General features: G+C 48.2%; 1 pseudogene; it reads left to right on the top strand.

Moving 5' to 3' along the window:
- The first annotated feature begins 2,866 nt into the window (after positions 1-2,866).
- LOC143410250 (protein transport protein Sec61 subunit alpha-like) lies at positions 2,867-13,772 on the top strand (annotated as a pseudogene).
- Positions 13,773-17,574: the final 3,802 nt, after the last annotated feature.

Raw genomic sequence — 17,574 nt, 5'->3', positions numbered from 1 at the left:
TAATATTTTGATATATAAAGCTATAAAATCAGATTTTTCTTATTTCAACTGATTTATAGGTTAGTGTTCTGATCCCTAAATAACCACTGTTATTTACTTATAACATATTTTTAAATAAATGCATATTTCTTTAAAGCATAGTATTAAGATGTATAAAGATTAATAAAATGATAATAATAATAATAAGCAAAGAAAAAGCAAACATAAAAGAGAAAATACTATTTGTCAGGAGGGTAGACATTGTCACAGGTAAAAAAACCCTAAGCCTCTTCAGACCTTTTAATTATTTGATTCTGCACATGCTATATCAATTAGATTTACATATTCATTTAATTTTCAACTCTCAAAGAGTTGTGGTACAAATCTATATATTACAAGATAACAAAAATAGAAGACAGTAAGAGAGGAAGAATTGTCACACAGCACAAGTAGTTAACAATAACCAAAATGGCACTAGTATATATTCACTTGTCAAGAACCCCCTTAATGGGGTAAATTTTCCAGTAAAAAAAACATAAAGTTCTATAATACATAGAACAAAAAAATCTAAATTTTGCCTAGAAGAATCCCATTTCACTTCTAAAAACACATATGATAAAAGTGAAGAATAATAGAAAGATATCTCAAGAAAATGGAAATAAAAACTAGAAGTAGCATTTCTTATATCACAAAAAATTAGACCTTAATACCAAAAGTAAAAGTAGACTAAAGTCATTATATAAAGACAAATGACTTTAATTAAGCAAGAAACTATCCTAAGTATAAATATAAAATCAGATAATACTACAACACATAGACATAAGACAGACACTACTTCATCTAAAGGGAGAAAGAGACTTCAATGTATATTAATAGAGGACTTCTAATAACAGAGTTTGAAAAATGGATAGATCTTTCATCCAAAAACATTAAAAAAGAGACACAGAGGCTGGGGATGTGGCTCAAGCAGTAGCGCACTCGCCTGGCATGCGTGCGGCCTGGGTTTGATCCTCAGCACCACATACAAACAAAGATGTTGTATCCGCCGATAACTAAAAAATAAATATTAAAAATTCTCTCTCTCTCTCTCTCTCTCTCTCTCTCTCTCTCTCTCTCTCTCTCTCTCTCCCCTCTCTCACTCTCTCTTAAAAAAAAAAAGAGACACAGGATTGTAAGTGTTTTGACCATAGAAATATACGGACAGCATTCCTCTGGTGAGCAAACTCCCAGGAGGTAACAGACACCCTGTTTACTACGTTAGGAATATTCTGCAGTTTCTTTCAGAAACCAGCAAGATAACTAATACATGTGCAATACCTAGCTATTGTGGCAATGCCTTGCATGAGGAAGCTCTTTGCTAGAATGTTATCAGCCTCGACCTTGACCTTAGGCACTTTGCTCCTGGTGGGGGGACTCTCTTTTTAGACAACCACAGTGTTTTGCCAAGCTCTGTTGCACCTGAAGCTGTGCACATAATAGAAACTTGAAACAATGGATTTACTTGAGAGCCACACAAATCTCCTAACATTGCACATTGCAACCTTAGTAGGTAACTATCGAAGAAGCTGCATAATGTTGTTAAATCTGTAGCTTAATGGCACAATGAATAATAGAGTACTACTGATGTCAGTGCCCTAATGTGACCTACTAATATAAGTAAAGCTAGCAGCTTGGACAAGGAGACTTTCTACCATCCTGTCATTCTGCCTCTGCACCTTGCTTCTGTCTCTTCATCTTTCTTTACACAGGATTTAAAGTACACTGCAGAGCAAATAGACTTAACAGAACTTTCCAACATAAAACAAAGGAAGACAAATTCTTTGCAACATTACCAACAACATTCTCCAGAACAGACAATCGATTAAGCCATAAAACAAACCTTAACAAATTTTAGAAGCTAAAAATCATTTGAAAAAACTTTTTTTCTGAATACAATGTAATAAAACTGTAAACTTACAACAGGAGGAACTTTAGAAACATCCTGCATGTCTGCAAATGTAACAACAAGCTCTCAAATAGCCAAGAGCCAATGAATAAATAGAATGGAAATTTTTAAAAATTCTTGAGAAAAATAATGATAGAAACACAAAATAAAAAACCCTATAGCATAGAGCAGAGGCAATTTTAAAAAGATTAAATCAGTACATACCTACATCAAAAAGAAAACAACCAAGACTTCCCCTTCAAGGAGGTAGAAAATCAAGAACATGCCAGACCCAATACTAGTAGAAGAAAAAATACTAAACATCAGAGAAGAGGTATATAAAATAAAGACTAAAATATTATTTTAAAAAATATCAACAACATAAAAAATTTATTTATTTATTTATTTATTTTTAATCCATCCCTAGGATTGAACTCAGAAGCAACCACTCACTGAGAGATGTCTCCAGCCCTAGTTTGTTTTTTATGGAGAGACAGGTTCCCATAGAGTGGCTCAGTGCCTCACTTTTGCTGAGGCTGGCTTTGAACTCACCTTCCTCTTGCCTCACCTTGAGGATCTAAACTGTTCATGTCAATGGTTAAAAGTAAACCTTTGCCATTGAACTCACTTAAGCAGTAGGAAGATCATGATGCTATATAATGAGGATTCCTAGACGTGACACCTACAGACATCTTTGCATTGGCTTTGTACATAGAAAGCATGAGACTCACCTTTTAGGACTCTGCTTGGTGCATGGTTTGGCTTCTTCTCTTTTTGGGGGAAGGTTGTCTGCTGGAGACTGAACCCAGAGCATCATGCATGCTAGGCATGTGCTTCCCCATGGAGCTGTGGCCCAAGCCCTCCTTGGCCTTCCTTGGTGATCAGAGGAAAGGGTCTTTGGGATCATTTTTATTGACTTACTGCGAAACTTCATGTCTTCTGATTCTGGCTCTTCTGCAGATCCAGTTGAAGGAGAAGGTACTGTGGATGGCCATCCCCTTCTTCATCTTCTTAATCTGCTATCAGGTCAATCCAATCTCCTGTGCTGGCATTGGGGCAGGGGAGAGAGAGGGGACACACGTGCCACTCCTTTGGTTTCTGCTTGTTTTCAGATCTTCTGTTTGGTATTATGGCCTCAGATTCTGCAGACCCTTTCTACTGGATGTGTGGGATTCTGGCCTCCAACAGAGGGAGGCTCAGATTCACTCTGCCTCTTCTCTGCTGGACCTGAACCATTTAGTTGAATGACAGACTTACTGTGAAGCTCAGAGAATGTGCAGCTGCATGGCCTGGAAAGTCTTCATGTGCCACCTCGAACAGCTTAATCAATGGTGTATTCAGCCTGGGAAACATCATCTTCTTTGGAGTTGGATTTGAATGCAATACAAAACCTGGAAGAGTAAGATAAGTCTCTGCTTGAAAATTTCTGAAAACTTGAAAAAACTAGAGTGTTTGAAATCTCTGAAATGAGATGGCGAGTCCACCTAGAACATTCTCAAAAACTTTCCAGTGGTTTTGCAGCTGCATCTTTTTCATATCTACAGGTGAAATATATGGATAAAAACCATGAGTGAAAGTGGAGGGATGACTCTAGCAAGTCAGCTGTGGGTCTGGAAATGATTTTCTTGTGTATGTTGATGGTGCATTTGATGGACACAGTTTAAAAATGGGGTTCCAATGAGGTTCCAGACACTCAGAATCAGAGCTCATCTGAACATGATGGAAAGGGAAGGTTGATTCTCCACTAGATCCAATTGTGCCAGCCCCGTATGTAGACTCAGGAAATGATTGGTATGTTCTCTAGTTTTATGAACTGATGAAGGATGGGCCTCTCTGACCTCTGTCCAGCCAGAATGGATCTGTCCATGGGGATGAGAATGCAGCAGGCTGTTGAGGGGTATGTGAATTTCCAAACAGAATGACATGGGGTCTGGCAGGCTCAACTCAGTTTGTTCTAATATTTGGTTTTGGGGAGTTATTCTATAATTGCTGCCAGCATCCTGAAGCCCATCCAATGTGGAGAAGGGGTCACATGCAATTCTGTAGGTTCATTTTATTAAACGATGTCTTGCTTTCCTGAGCTCACAGGGGCTTTGTGGCTGCCCCTTTCCTTAGGCACACTCAAGGAGCTGGGTATCTCTGCAATGGTCACCTTGGGCCTCATCATGCGTCAGCCAAGATGATTGAAATTGGTGACACCCCAAAAGACCAAGCCCTCTTCAAAAGAGCCCAGAAGTGTAAGAAAGATAATGGGTACAGTTCTGGTGTCTAGTTGAGAATTTGAATTGGCTCTAAAATTGCGGGCATTAAAACAGCCCAGTTTGCCCTGTGTGCTTGGCCTGCTGACAGTGTAGATGCTCCATGGCCTGTTAGTGAGAGAGCACTTCTGGGAGGTGCTGGGTATGGGGGAAGGCCAGGAAGGGAAGGGGAAGGCAGGAATGCCCAGAGGATGGACTTGAAGGATCAGGACATGGAGGGCAACCCTTCACCAGCCGTGATTTCTGAACCTCACGAAGGAGGTGACATCTACTTCAGAGCTGACATAAAAATTAAATCAAAGCCAGGTGCTGTGGAATATGCCTGTAATTGCAGAAGCTCTGGAGGCTGAGGCAGGAGGATTGCCAGTTGGAGGCCAGCCTCAGCAACTTAGCGAGGCCCTAAGCAAATTAGTGAGACCCTGTCTCTAAATAAAATTAAAAAATGGCTGGGGATGGGTCTTGGGGTGAAGCACTTCCGCTCAGTCCTCAGTACTAAAAAAAGAAGAGGATTAAATTGAATAATCACTCTCATAGTGCCTAGTGCATGGTAGTTATTTAGCAAGTGCTATTTTTCTTCTGTACTTAAAAGGATTTAATGAGCAGAAAGGTGATCCTCTCAGTCCAGCTCTGCTATTGATTAGTTTTGTGATATGGAAGAAATTTAGATAATACTTCTGCAGTCTCAGTATAGGCCATATCAAATGATAGGCAGACTCAATAATGGGGGCCAGCCTCAGAGTCAGACAAGCCTAGCCTCTGTTAATTGGAATGTATTATTTAGAAAACAATATTTACATTTTTCTACTCTACCATCTTCCATACAGCATGCCTTAGAGATCTTAAGTTAGAAGGTTAAATAATTGAGTGAGAAATCCTTCTAACTTAAATTTGTGAGTTTCAGACACAAATCAAGATTGTAAAATATATTTATGTATTAATGCATTAATCATTAATGAATTAAGTAATGCATTATTAAATATTAAGTAATGCATTTATTATTCAATGCCTTAAATTAATGCATTATTTTCTAAAGCACTAATAAGTGGTTTTCTTTTTCTAATTTTTATTTTGGACATTTTAACATATACTTGGCTTAGGGCAGTGGTGACGGCTCTAATCCCAGCAGCTCAGGAGACTGATTCAGGAAGATTGTAAGTTCAAAGCCAGCCTCAGCAACAGCGAGGAGCTAAGCAGCTCAGTGAGACCCTGTCTCTAAATAAAACACAAAATAGGGCTGGGGATGGGGCTCAGTGGGTGAGTGCCCCTGAGTTCCATCCCCGGTACCAAAAGCAAAACAAACAAACCAAAAAAAAAATTGCATTATTTTTCTAAAGCCCATATTTGGTGTTTTTCTCTTTCTCTCTTTGTTTTTAGTATTAATTTTTTACAGACCAGGAAATGGAACTCAGTGCATCTACCACTGAGCTACAGCCCCAGAAGTTTTCTCCTTACCCTTGACAATTTTTTAAAATGTTTTTCCATCTTAAAAATTCAAGATCATTTTTTAAAAAAAGAATTTAGGATAACTGGGCTGAGGTGTAGTAGAGCACTTGCCTACCATCCGCAAGGCCCTGGGTTCAATCCCTAAAGCAACAAAAAAGTCCAAAGGTGCTTTCACTAGAAAAACTCTGAGTTCTCATGCGCTTTGATGTGTGACAGTTGGACACTCCTCACCAAGGTCCCTGGGGGGCAGTGTCAGTATTTGTCATCAGTGTTCCTGCCACACTCTGCTCAGGGTTTTCTTGGGATTCTAGTGTTCGGAATGATCGTCACCATCTGACAGTCCATCATGGATGTGATGACGGGAATGGACAGGGACCCCTCAGAGATGGGTGCTGGGATTTGCCTGCTGATCACCACTCAGGTGAACCCCCTCTCGCACCCCGCTTCCTGAGAGACTCTGCTGTCCCTCTTCCTCCTCATCAGTACTCAGCCAGGGCTGGGGCCAGGCTAGGCTCAGGACTGGGCTCAGGGCTAAGCACTGGCCTGAGCAGGGTGAGGCCCCGGGTTGGAGGCTGGGCATCGCCCAAAAAGAAATCAATCAAATAAAGACACTGTGTCCATCTACAATGAGAAATATTGAAAACAATAAAGGCAAGCTGTCCACCTGCAAACCCCAAAACAAGTAAGAAACAATCAAAAATTGTAGGGGCTGAGGCTGGGGCTCAGTGGTAGAGGCTCACCTGGCATGCATGAGGCCTTGGGCTGTATCCTCAGCACCCATAAAAATAAAATAAAAATGTTGTGTCCACCTCCAACTAAAAAATAGATTTACAAAAAAATAGAGAATTGAAAGACTCAGGCTTTGGCTTCTGAATACCTGTGAGGCAGATTGAGAAAGATCTCTTATTTGGCCTTCATGGCAGAGAGCCCAGTCATTGAAGATACAAGGAACCAGGGCCCTGGGGCCAGTAATGCAGAGTCCACTTTTATTAATTTATTTATTTGAATTCTTCAGTTCTTTGTGGTGGGCTTGCTTGTCCTCCTTTCAGATGAGCTTCTTTAGAAAGGGCATGACGTGGGCTCTGGCTTCTCCCTCTCCATTTCAAGCAACATCTGTGAAAACATCCTGGGGAAGGCCTTCAACCCCACCACCATCAACACTGACCAAGGTAAGGGCCCTGCCTCCCGTGGGGGCACCTCTGCAGGTGCCTCATGCATGCAGAGTATTCCTCTGGGGAAAAATGTCTGTTTCAGAAACATTGCTTCTGAATTTTCAGTGTGCAAAGTTTTAGAAATATAGCTGAGTGGAGAGGCTCAAGCCAATCATCCCAGCAGCTCAGGAAGCTGAGGCAGGAGGATCACAAGTTGGAGGCCAGCCTCAGCAACGTAGTGAGGTCCTAAGCAACTCAGTGAGATTCTAAATAAAATATAAAAAGGGCTGGGGAAAGGGATCAGAGGTTAAATTGTCCTGGGTTAAATTCCTAGTACCTAATAATAATAATAATAATAATAACAACAACAACAACAACAACAACAACAATAACAATAAAAATAATACTTACATTCAAAATGATATCTAAACTTTCACCTCTTTTAAGAATATTTTAAGGACAGTTAACATGCCACAGAGTAATCCTGCCTCATATTTCTTAGCAGGAACCTGCACTGCAAGGATAAAGGAGTGTTGATTTTAGCCAATTGTCTTCTGATGGACATTTCAGTCCTTTCTCAGTCACAGGTAGCATGGAAGTAAATATCCTCAGACAATTATCTGCACATATTTTAGCAATCGTTCTTAGTGAATAAGATTCTAAAAATGAAATTGCTACACCAAAACACTTGTTCAGGCAAGGAGCAGTTAGTTCAATGATTACAAGTTCATGGACAGCCTTGGCAAATAAATGAGACCCTGTCTCAAAACAGTCATGGGTAGAATGACTGTTCCTGGGTTCAATCTGCAGTATTGCCAATTTGGGGTGGAAGGCACTTGGGATTTAACTCAGGGACAGTTAACCCCTGAGCCCTGTCCTTGACCCTTTTTTTTATTTTATTCTGAGACAGGGTCTCACTGAGTTGCTTAGAGCCCCAATTTGACTGAGGTTAGTCTCCAATTTGCAATCCTCCTGCCTTAGTCTCCAGATCCACTGGGATTACATGCATGTACCAGGACACCTGGCTTACGAATCTTAATTAAATAAAAATTGCAAAACATGTGAGACTTCTTAGGAGAGGGAAATTGTCTTTTTTTTTTTTCTTTTTCTTTTGGCCTCTGAACCTGAATCTGTTATTTGCTGGGAAGTCTCTTATGGAAAATATTTGTGTGCATTTTAGTGTTTTCTTGGAATTGACTGTGGAGCTGGTTCTTGGCCTCCAGTGCCACGTCATCAAATTGAGGAAACTGCAGACGGGTCCCTGAAGGGTGCCTGAGGGATCCCATGGGAAAGACTGGACCTTGGGAAGGAGGGTCAAGGACACTTACAGAAGAGTAGGAAAAGTGACACCTGACTCTTCCTTGAATTTCAGAAAATCTAAGGTGAATTCAGTATCTGGGGGTGCAAATCAGCTGGGCCCCAGCCATGGATACCCAGCTGGGTAGGAGTCGGGGTGTCTTCCAAGATCTTCTGGCTTTGCGGGTGCCTGTTTTGAAAGGATTGGGAGCCGTGGTGGCCACTGGGGGCCAGTCAGCGAAGGCATGGGCTGTGTCAGCCAGTCAGAGGATCACTTTGCTCTGGAGCAGGATGGTGAGTGAGGGGACAGTTTTGAAAGGAATGGTTTGCTGTCCCTGGGAGACAGGCTGAGAAAATGGCTGGGGAAGTGGCACAGCCATCCAGCCTGAGCCAGCCAGTGTGACATCAGAGTGAGGGCCTTAGGACTTAGTGAGAGATAAAGGCCACAGAGAACCTAGACGTGGAGGTGGCTGCCCTTAGCCACTTCTGGGACCTGGGTGGGGCAGAGTGGCTACCTAGGGGGCTTTGAGTTGTGCTGAAAGGAGCCAAAATGGTGGAGCTATGGGGACACCCCCAGGACGGGCAAGAAGAGGGTGGAGCAGACACAGGTAGCTTGAAGCTGTAAGGGCCACCTGTTACCAGGAGTTCCACCACAGCTCAGCTTGCAACATGTCCTCCACCTCTTCCATGAGGTGGAGGACAGTCCAGGCTGGGAGGGAAGTGGACAATACTGACAGGACATGGCTCTTGTGCTTGGGAGACACTAGCACATGAAACAACCCAGTTCCCACAGATCAGCGGGTAGTGACTTGCAAAAAATTACCACATGAAACATTCAAAAAGCTCCTAAGGCCCTCACTCTGCCATTGCTGTCACCCAGCTTTCATTCCAGACACTTGTGAGGCAGGTGCTGTTAAGAACCAGGCGCTTCTGTGGGTGCTAAGAATACAAAGGGTTATAACATAAGACATGTGAGGATCAGTGTCATCCCAGGGCCCCTGGTCAGATTAGAGCAGGGAAGGAAGATGGGATGACTGGGGAAGAGTGTTACAGGTCCATCTAGAGAACCTGGCAGGTGCAAAGGCCTGGGGCAGAGATGAGCTGGTGTGTCTGAGGGTTAGCACCTGGCTCAGCGGAGCAAGTGAGGGAAGTTCAGAGAGGTCACTGGTGGCAAGAGGAGCCAGGACAAGTCCCTGTCTTCTCTCCCTGGGATTGCAGAACTTCCTCCTTTACAAAATGCTCAAGCTTTTATGTCTCCAGATTCTCAACCACAGGGACATCAGTGGTTGTCCCACACAGCCAGAGGCAGTAGGGAGAGGGGCTGTCAGAAGACCACCATGGGGATGCCAGGGGCCAGGGAAAGCTAGGAAAATATTTCTGTCACAGACATCCCGTCCATGTGGTCTTCAGGACAGATGGCCCATCTGAGTGGCCATCTAGAAGGTGATGAGAGTCCTCCTGTCCCAACTCTGGGGTGACAGGAAAATGCTGTCCCAGGGAGAGACTGGGACATCTGAGTCCCCAGCCATTAGCCACTCTGCCCACAGACTCTACATCAAGGGAAGTACTGACCTGACAGCAGGGGTCATGGTGACAGTTTTTCCCACTGAGCTTTTATCCAAAAGTCAGGCTCAGGCCATTTCTGAAGTGCCCGGACCTTGGCGCCCTGTGCTGCAGTGTCCCTGGCTGGTCTGTTGCCTGTTCCTCAGGCCAGGCCCCTTTCTGCCTATTGCTGAGGCTTAGGCAGGAGGATCTCAACTTGGAGGCCAGCGTCAGCAACAACAAGGCCTCAGGAACTCAGCAAGATGCTGTCTGTGAATGAAATACAAATAGGCTGGGGGTGAGGTTCAGTGGCCGAGGGCCCCTGGGTTCCACACCTGGTGCCAAAAAATTCCAGACCATGACCCCATGACTGTGGGTGCCGTGAGTCTCCTGGCTGAGTCTCCTGGATGATTCTGTTCTCCTGCCTCTGCTTTGGCTAGGAGGAGGCCTAAGACCCAGCGGAGTCCAGCCCCTTGTTCTTCCCTTCACGTTTGTGTCCTCCTCTGCCAACAGGCATGGAATTGGAGGGTGCCATCTTTACACTGTTCCATCTCTGGGCCATGTGCACAGACAAAGTCCGAGCCCTTAGAGAGGCTTTCTACCGCCAGAATCTCCCTGACCTCAGGAACCTCATCACCTCCATCTTTGTCTTTGCTGTGGTCATCCATTTCCAGGTGTGTTCAGCGTAAGCACAGGAAGTCTGCATTTCTTGTTCTTTATTTTTTGGTGACAGGGATGGAACCCAGGGGCACTTCACCCCTGAGCCCTGTCCCCAGCCCTTTTTATATTTTATTTAGAGATAGTCTTGCTGAGTTGCTGAGGCTGGCCTCCAATTTGCAGTCCTCCTGCCTCCTCCTCCAGAGTTGATGGTTGATGGTGATGACAGGCCTGTGCCACTGTCTCTGGCTTCAGTATAATTGTTTTTTTTTTTTTTCTGTTTAGATATGAATGGCCATAGAGTGGACTTTTGTACATTTTGAAACCAGTTTTTCTGTTTGTTTTTTTTCTGAGTGTGCCCCCAAGCACAGTGGGAGTGAGGGAAGGGGCAGGTGCTCTACAGCACTATCAGAAGTCAGTTCCCAAGAGCTGGTACCACCTCTTGTGTCTCTGAACCACAAGGGGCAGCAAGGCAGTGAAGGGCGCCCTGTTCTCTGTCCTTGGGGCTGCTGGGTGGACCTGCCCATCAAGACTGCGTGCTACCAGGGCCAGTACCACACCTACCCCATCGAGCTCTTCTTCACCTCCCATGTCCCAATTGTCCTGCTCTCCACCCTGGTCCCCACCTCTACATCATCTCCCAGATGCTGTCAGCCTGCTTCAGCATACACCTGCTTGTCACCCTGTTGGGTACCTGGTCTGTCAATCAGATGTTCCCAAGGAGCCTCTCCTGGCCACAGAGCAAGTGGCACTGCTCAGCATCTGTGCATCTTGCTCCTGAGCAAGTGTCTCACCCATAGATCTCCTCCCCTGTGTCGTTTCCCAATTTCTTTGCAGGACTTTTTTTGTAACAGGGACAGAACCCAGCGGCCCTTGACCCCTGAACCCTGTTCCAGCCCTATTTAGAGTCAGGGTCTCACTGAGCTGCTTAGGGCCTTTCTAAGTTGCCGAGGCTGGCCTCCAACTTGCCATCCTCCTGCCTCAGGCTCCTGATCTTAGGGGTGACAGGTGTGTGTCATTGTGCCTGGCTGCAATCACAGTCTTCCATCTGCTCTGGGTTCATCTCGAAGCTCAGGTTTAGTATACGCAGCGTCCCAGACTTTCTGTTCCTTCTTCCCAAGACATGTCTTCTGGAGGCCCCGCCCATGCCTACCCAGTTGGTGGCATGTGTTACTACCTGTCTCCACCGGAGTCCTTTGGCTCTGTGTTGGAGGACCCTGTCCATGTGGTAGTGTACCTCGTGTTCATGCTGGGCTCCTGCACCTTCTACTCTAAGACCTGGGTCGAGATCTCGGACTCCTCTCTAAAGAGGACATTCTTAAAGTGTCACTCGGCTTGTTGCTTTGTCCAGTGGTGGTTTGTGACACGCAGATGGGCCACCCACCATGGTGAGACAGTTCAGAGCATTAAGGACAGATGGATAGAGCTCAGCCATCAGCAGCAGGTCTGAGAACCTGAAGCTAGAGTGGAAAATCATACCTTGTCTGGTCTTCTCTTTACGGCACCGTGTTGGCCCAGGGAAACTTAATCCCTGAGCCACCTCCCAGCACTTGTTAGATTTCATCTGGAGACAGGGTCTCACTGAGCTGCTAAGGGCCTTGCTAAGTGGCTGAGGATGGACTCCAACTTGTGATCCTCCTGCCTCAGTCTCTTAAGATGCTGGAATGACAGTGGTGCACCCCTGGCCCTTAGGGCATTTTTAAAGTCCGTGTAAAGACATAGAGCTGCAGAAAGAGCAGCTTGAGATCTTTCCCTCTGAACCCACCTCTAAGCCCATCCTCTGCTTTGAGCATCATGCAGGTGGCCAAGCAGCTAAAGGAGAAGCAGATGGTGATGCGGGGGCCACCGGGAGACATCCATGGTGCATGATCTCAACCAACGAGTGCAGTACGCACCCCCAGTCAGCATATGTGGCTCCCGGGCCTCGAACACCAGTGGGTATTGGGGTCTCCCGTGTCCATGAGTCTCATTCTTGGATAACAGGGTAGGCAAGGTCCCTGTGTCATTGGATATTCATGGAACCTGCTAAGTGCTGGATACTGGGAGACATGGAAAAAGATGCCTGCCACCCTCAGCAGGGATCCAGGAGCATGCAGCCTGGTGACCCAGCATGGGGCTCTGTAGGGATAGTACTGGCAGCAGGGGAGACTCACCTCTGCTCATGCTGGTGAGATGTTGCCCTAGGCATCCAGGAGCATATGCCCAGGTTTTGAGCATAGAGTGGGGCTCCAGATAGACGTGAACTGGAAGTGCTAGACTCTGTGGCACGCCTGGAGGCCAAGGCAGGAGGATGGCAAGGTGGAGGCAAACCTTAGCAACCTAGTAAGGCCCTAAGAAACTCAGTGAGACCCATATCTCTAAATAAAATACAAAAAAGGGACTGGGGATGGGGCTCAGGGGTGGAGCATCCCTGGTTTCAATTCCCAAGACTGAAAAAAGACAGATGGTGGATGTGGCTAAGAGGCCAGGAGAGCCGCAGAGGGCTGGTGGTGTTTGAAGTGGGGAGGTCAGTTCCAGCAGACAAGGCTATGGCAGAGAGGAGGCCAGAGAGCAGCTGGGCAATGGCCAGGTGGCCTGTGTGGCTGTCACCTTGGGGTGGAGAGGAGGGTTGGAGAGGCCCCAGGGTGCAGGTGCCCAGGGCAGGAGGAGCATCCGCTGCAGCTGCCTCGTCCTGGATTGAGGGCTGCCCCTGGCCTCCCGGGTACCCTCTGCCATTTTCTTAGCTCTTCCTCTGCCACTCGGCAGCAACCACAGTGAGAAGGACTGTGTCTACAAAGTCAGGTGGCAGCCCAGGTTGTCCTGTGGGTTCTCACTTCTTGACCTTTCCTGAAAGAAGCAACCAAGGGAAAAGCCACAGTTGCAAATTCTAGGTTGCTTTCCAATCCTTGGTAGGGACAGTGGCCATTTCGAGAGACATCTTAAGCATTTGAGTTTCGTGCCCAGTCCCCAGCCACCTTACTGAGGACCAAACCCAGGGTCACTTGACCACTGATTCCCATCCACAGCCCTTTTTATATTTTATTTAGAGACAGGGTTTCACTGAGCTGCTTAGGGCTTTGTAAAGTAGCTGAGGCTGGCCTCCACCTTGTGATCCTCCTGCCTCAGCCATTCGAGTTACTGGGATGAGAGGTGTGGACCACTGCACCTGGCAGTCTTTCAGTTTGGACTAGTCACAGTCCCATAGCAGGGATTCAGTCATGTAGCATTAGTGGGGTGCAAGGGGAGTTAGTAGATGATGCTTCAGGGAGGTGCTGGGGCCTCCTGAGGTTCTGGGCTGAGTCATAGGCAAGCCTAGTGGCCAGCTTGAGGGCTCTGTGGTGGCCCAGGACTGACCACCTGCCCTCCCCCAGGTACATCCCCATGGCGGTGGCCTCTGGAGGCCTGTGACTTGGGGCCTCTCGGTCCTGGCTGCCTTCCTGGGTGTCGGGGATTCTGTTGGCAGTCACCAACATCTCCCAGTCCTTTGAGATCTTCATCAAGGAGCCGAGCGAGGTAGGCAGCATAGGCACCCTGCTCTTCTGAGAGCTACGCCTACCTGAGGACCAGTGAGGACACCGGGCAGTGCCTCGGAAGGCAGTGGTGGCTGGGGGCAGCGGTGCTGTGGTGCTTGGGGACACCATCGTCTGGCTGACATCTGCCCCTCCTCTCCACCATGGGGCGGCCACCCTCAGCGGGGCCTCTCTTCTCCTTCTGGCTTTGGCAGCTGCAACCATGACAGGAATGGGAAGCACTGTCCCCATTTTCTGTCTGACTTTGGTTTTGGCCACCACTCCCCCGCCCCTCAGTGATGTGTGCAGCCACCATGGCGTCACTGGTTCCCACAAAGGTGGCTTTTTGACTCTGGTTAAAAGCACAAAGTCTCTGTGTGTGGCCTTAGGTTGGTCGGGTGTCTGGTCGAATTTCCTCTAGGGACATGGACAGCGTCACCAGCATGTCTCCATTGTCACCAGCCATGGCACTCTCTGGGTGCAGACTGTTCTTGTGGGGGGCATTGGGTCCTCTGGGCCCAGGACGACACAGCTCCCTGCCCAGCCGTGGGCAGCTGCTCTCCCACCAAGTGTCCAGATGGGCCTCATGCTGGGGCAGAGCCAGGACTGCCATCCCTGCCACCTCATGGCCACCTTGTGGCCAGGCAGCTTTGTCCTCTTCCGGGGGAGGCCTGGGGTTGCTACCTCCACCCTCGCCTGGCCAAGCTTGGTGCCCTCAGGGGACCACCCCACCATGTCCACTTGTCCAGATTCAAGTCCATGCAGTGTCCTCACTGCTTAGCTGCCCCCCTCCCCTGGGAAGGGACATCTTCTGTCTCTCCCTGTGTTTTTAGAATGTTCTGTCTGTACTTAGGGACCAAATGCAAGTAAGGGGACAGCAAGATGCCACCAGCTCTCTCGGCCACCACCACATTTAGCCTCCACTGCACTCGGAGGCCAGGAGGGAAGGTTCAGGCTCAGGGCCTGAGCACAGGGTCAGGGGCTTGGTTTCCCTGGGAAGATGCTCTGGTGTCTGAGACAGAAAGACAATGATGTCTCTGGTGACAGGTGACGTAGACCATGAAGCTGAGGACTTTTCTGGAATTCTCAGCAGCCCCTCTCAAACTCAGCTGCAGGCTCCTTTGGGAGGGTGCCCCAATTCTGCATGGGCTCTGTCATAGATCAATAAAGGTGGCACACACTGTCCCCAGAGACCTGAGACAAGAACCAGAGGGGCCCTGGCCCTGCCTTTCTCCCATGTGGCCTTGTCTAGATCCAGTCCCCAGCAGGGCAGCCTGATCACCAGCCACCACCCAGCCCACAGGGGCCTCCACCATACCTCTCCTGCTCCCGTTAGAGGGTAGGGCCTCCAAGGCCACCCCTGGGGACTCCATGGCTTCTGGCAGGCAGGCCCAGTCCCTGGATTCCGGGCTATGGCTCGAGAGTGCCAGACCTCAGAGGAGCTTGCATTCATGCTGGCCCCATGTGGCCTGGGCTTCCAGCCTGTGGGCAGTGATCAGAGTGGGTAGGTGGGCAGGGACTGACCCAGCTTCCAGGGGACTGGCACTGTGGACGCAAAAATGGCATAGCTGAGATATAATAAATAAATGATAAATAAAGGCAACTTTTACAAACTGCTGGTTCAGGTCTCGTTTCTGCTTAGGCTCATCCTCAGAGATGTGCTGGCCTACAGCCTGGCCTTCCTCCTGCTGGTAGCGTCCCTTTGTGCATATGCCTGCATCCCAATGACTCTGGAGGCTGAGGCAGGAGGATCATGAGTTGGAGGCCAGACTCAACAATTTTGTGAGGCCTCAGCAACTCACGAGTCCCTGTGTCTAAATATAAAAGGGCTGGGGTGGGCCTCCGTGGTCCAGCAGCCCTGGGGTTTAGTCCCTGATACAGGGAAAAACCAAGACCCCAAGTCAGGAACCTCCTGCCCCAGGAAGGGCTGGGCCTTTTTTCTCTACCCTTGGGACTTGGGGCTGTGCCTGGGGCCACCTCCAACCTGCCTCAGAGCAGACCAGATGGAGCCCAGGGTTAGACAGAAAGTAGATTTTGTGGGGGGATGGACTTGGGCTCAGGCCCTGCATTCAAACCCCCCTAGTGTCTGCCACCAATTTCGGTGGCCATGTGGTTCTTGCCCCTTGGGGCAGACTCTGCTCACCACTTCCTCCATGAGGTCCCTTTTCAATCATGAAGGCCCTGAGGAAGCAGCTCGTCCCCATTTTACAGGTGAAGAAAGTAAGGCCCAGAGCAGTAGGAGGCCAGGAGGCAGCTGGGAGACCAAGATCCAGGCTCTGCCTACCCCAGGCCCCTGCCTGCAGGAACCTGCTGGAAGCCTGGAATGAGGGGTCCTGGTGGCATCAACAGCCACCACTGGCTCCCATTCCCTTCGTTTCCTTCCTATCTCTCCCTCCACCGCTGACCCCCACCTGCACTCTGGCCTGGCCTGGTCCTCAGGAGCATAATTCGCATGAGCCTCCAGTCCCAGCCTCCGGGTGGGTGGCCCAGGGAAGCGCAAATCTTCCTGATGAGGGCCGGTGCCTGAGCATGTAGCACCATCCAAGGGCCATAATCCAAGGGCCATCAAACACTGACCCGAGCTTCAGCACCCACCACACCCACTGATGTGTCTCCTTGGAGGCTCACAGGGGTGTCCTAACTACGTCCAAACCCACCTCACTCCTTGCCCCAAAACTTCTGGGGCCACATCACCCATCTGTCCATTCTAGAAGCATTAAAGCCTGGATGAGAAGCAAATAGTCCAAAATCAGGAAAGGTCTAGTAGTTTCCATGAGGCCAGTACATGTGCATGCCTCTAGGGCATGACTTGATGCATGCTTCCTGTCTTGGGGCTGCACACGTGACTGGGATGGTGCCTGGCAATCAGCCAGGAGGCAGTGATCTGGGTAGTGACGGAAAAAACAGACCACCTCCAGGAAGGTCCAGGAATCTTTCGCTCCCATGGACATCTCGTGCCTTCTCTTACAGACCATGGGATGGGTGGACATGTGAACTCACTCCACCCCTCTGACCTTTATCCTGATTGGCTCCTGTGCAATATATTAGCTGTGTGTACTTACTCATTAAATGAGTTCCTGCTTTGACTGGTCTCCCTGGCACGTCTGATTGTCCTCCAGCGATGGAGGGCTGGGTGTGGGCAGCCAGTTGACCTTAGCCTCTCTTGGCTCGTCCTAGTCAGGGCATGCTTTCCTCATTTCTAATGCAGGTCAGGAGAAAACGGGGGGCTAAAAAAAATGACACATGCACCTCTCTGCTCAATTCTAAAAAGAATTGTGCCTACAAAGACTTGGACAAGAGCGTTCTTAACCCCAGCCCCATGGCGAGAGCCTTTAATCCCAGTGACTTGGGAGGCTGAGGAAGGAGAATTGCAAGTTCAAGGCCAGCCTCAGCAACTTAGAAAAACCCTGTCTCAAATAATAGGGCTGGGATGTGGTTCTGTGATCTGCCACCCCTGGCTAAATCTCCAGTCACTACCAATTAAAAAGAATATGCTGAACACTGGGTGATGACATGTATCCTGAAGTTTTCAGGGACTAAAATATTGCATTTGCAGTTCCAAAATGCAGGAAATTGGAAGTGGCATGGACAGTGCAGAGGTTGATGGGATGACAGGGAGCGCCTTATGGTGGGTCTCGGACTCAATAGCGAGTTTTCAGCCTTGCACTTGCTAAGTCTCAAAGCCAATGTCAGACAGACACCTTGATCTGGTTTGGGGGTCTCCAGAGAGGAGGCCTGGGGAGCTTGTGGTCAGGGACCAGAGTCCGAGGATGGGCACTGTGGGGCAACTTCCACTGAGAACCCCTCTCTGCCTTCCTGGGTTGTGGTCCTAGGGA

The sequence above is a fragment of the Callospermophilus lateralis genome, chromosome 11 (assembly GCF_048772815.1).
Source record: "Callospermophilus lateralis isolate mCalLat2 chromosome 11, mCalLat2.hap1, whole genome shotgun sequence".
NCBI classification, from domain to species: Eukaryota; Metazoa; Chordata; class Mammalia; order Rodentia; family Sciuridae; genus Callospermophilus; species Callospermophilus lateralis.
This window is presented reverse-complemented; position numbering and strand designations above follow the sequence as displayed.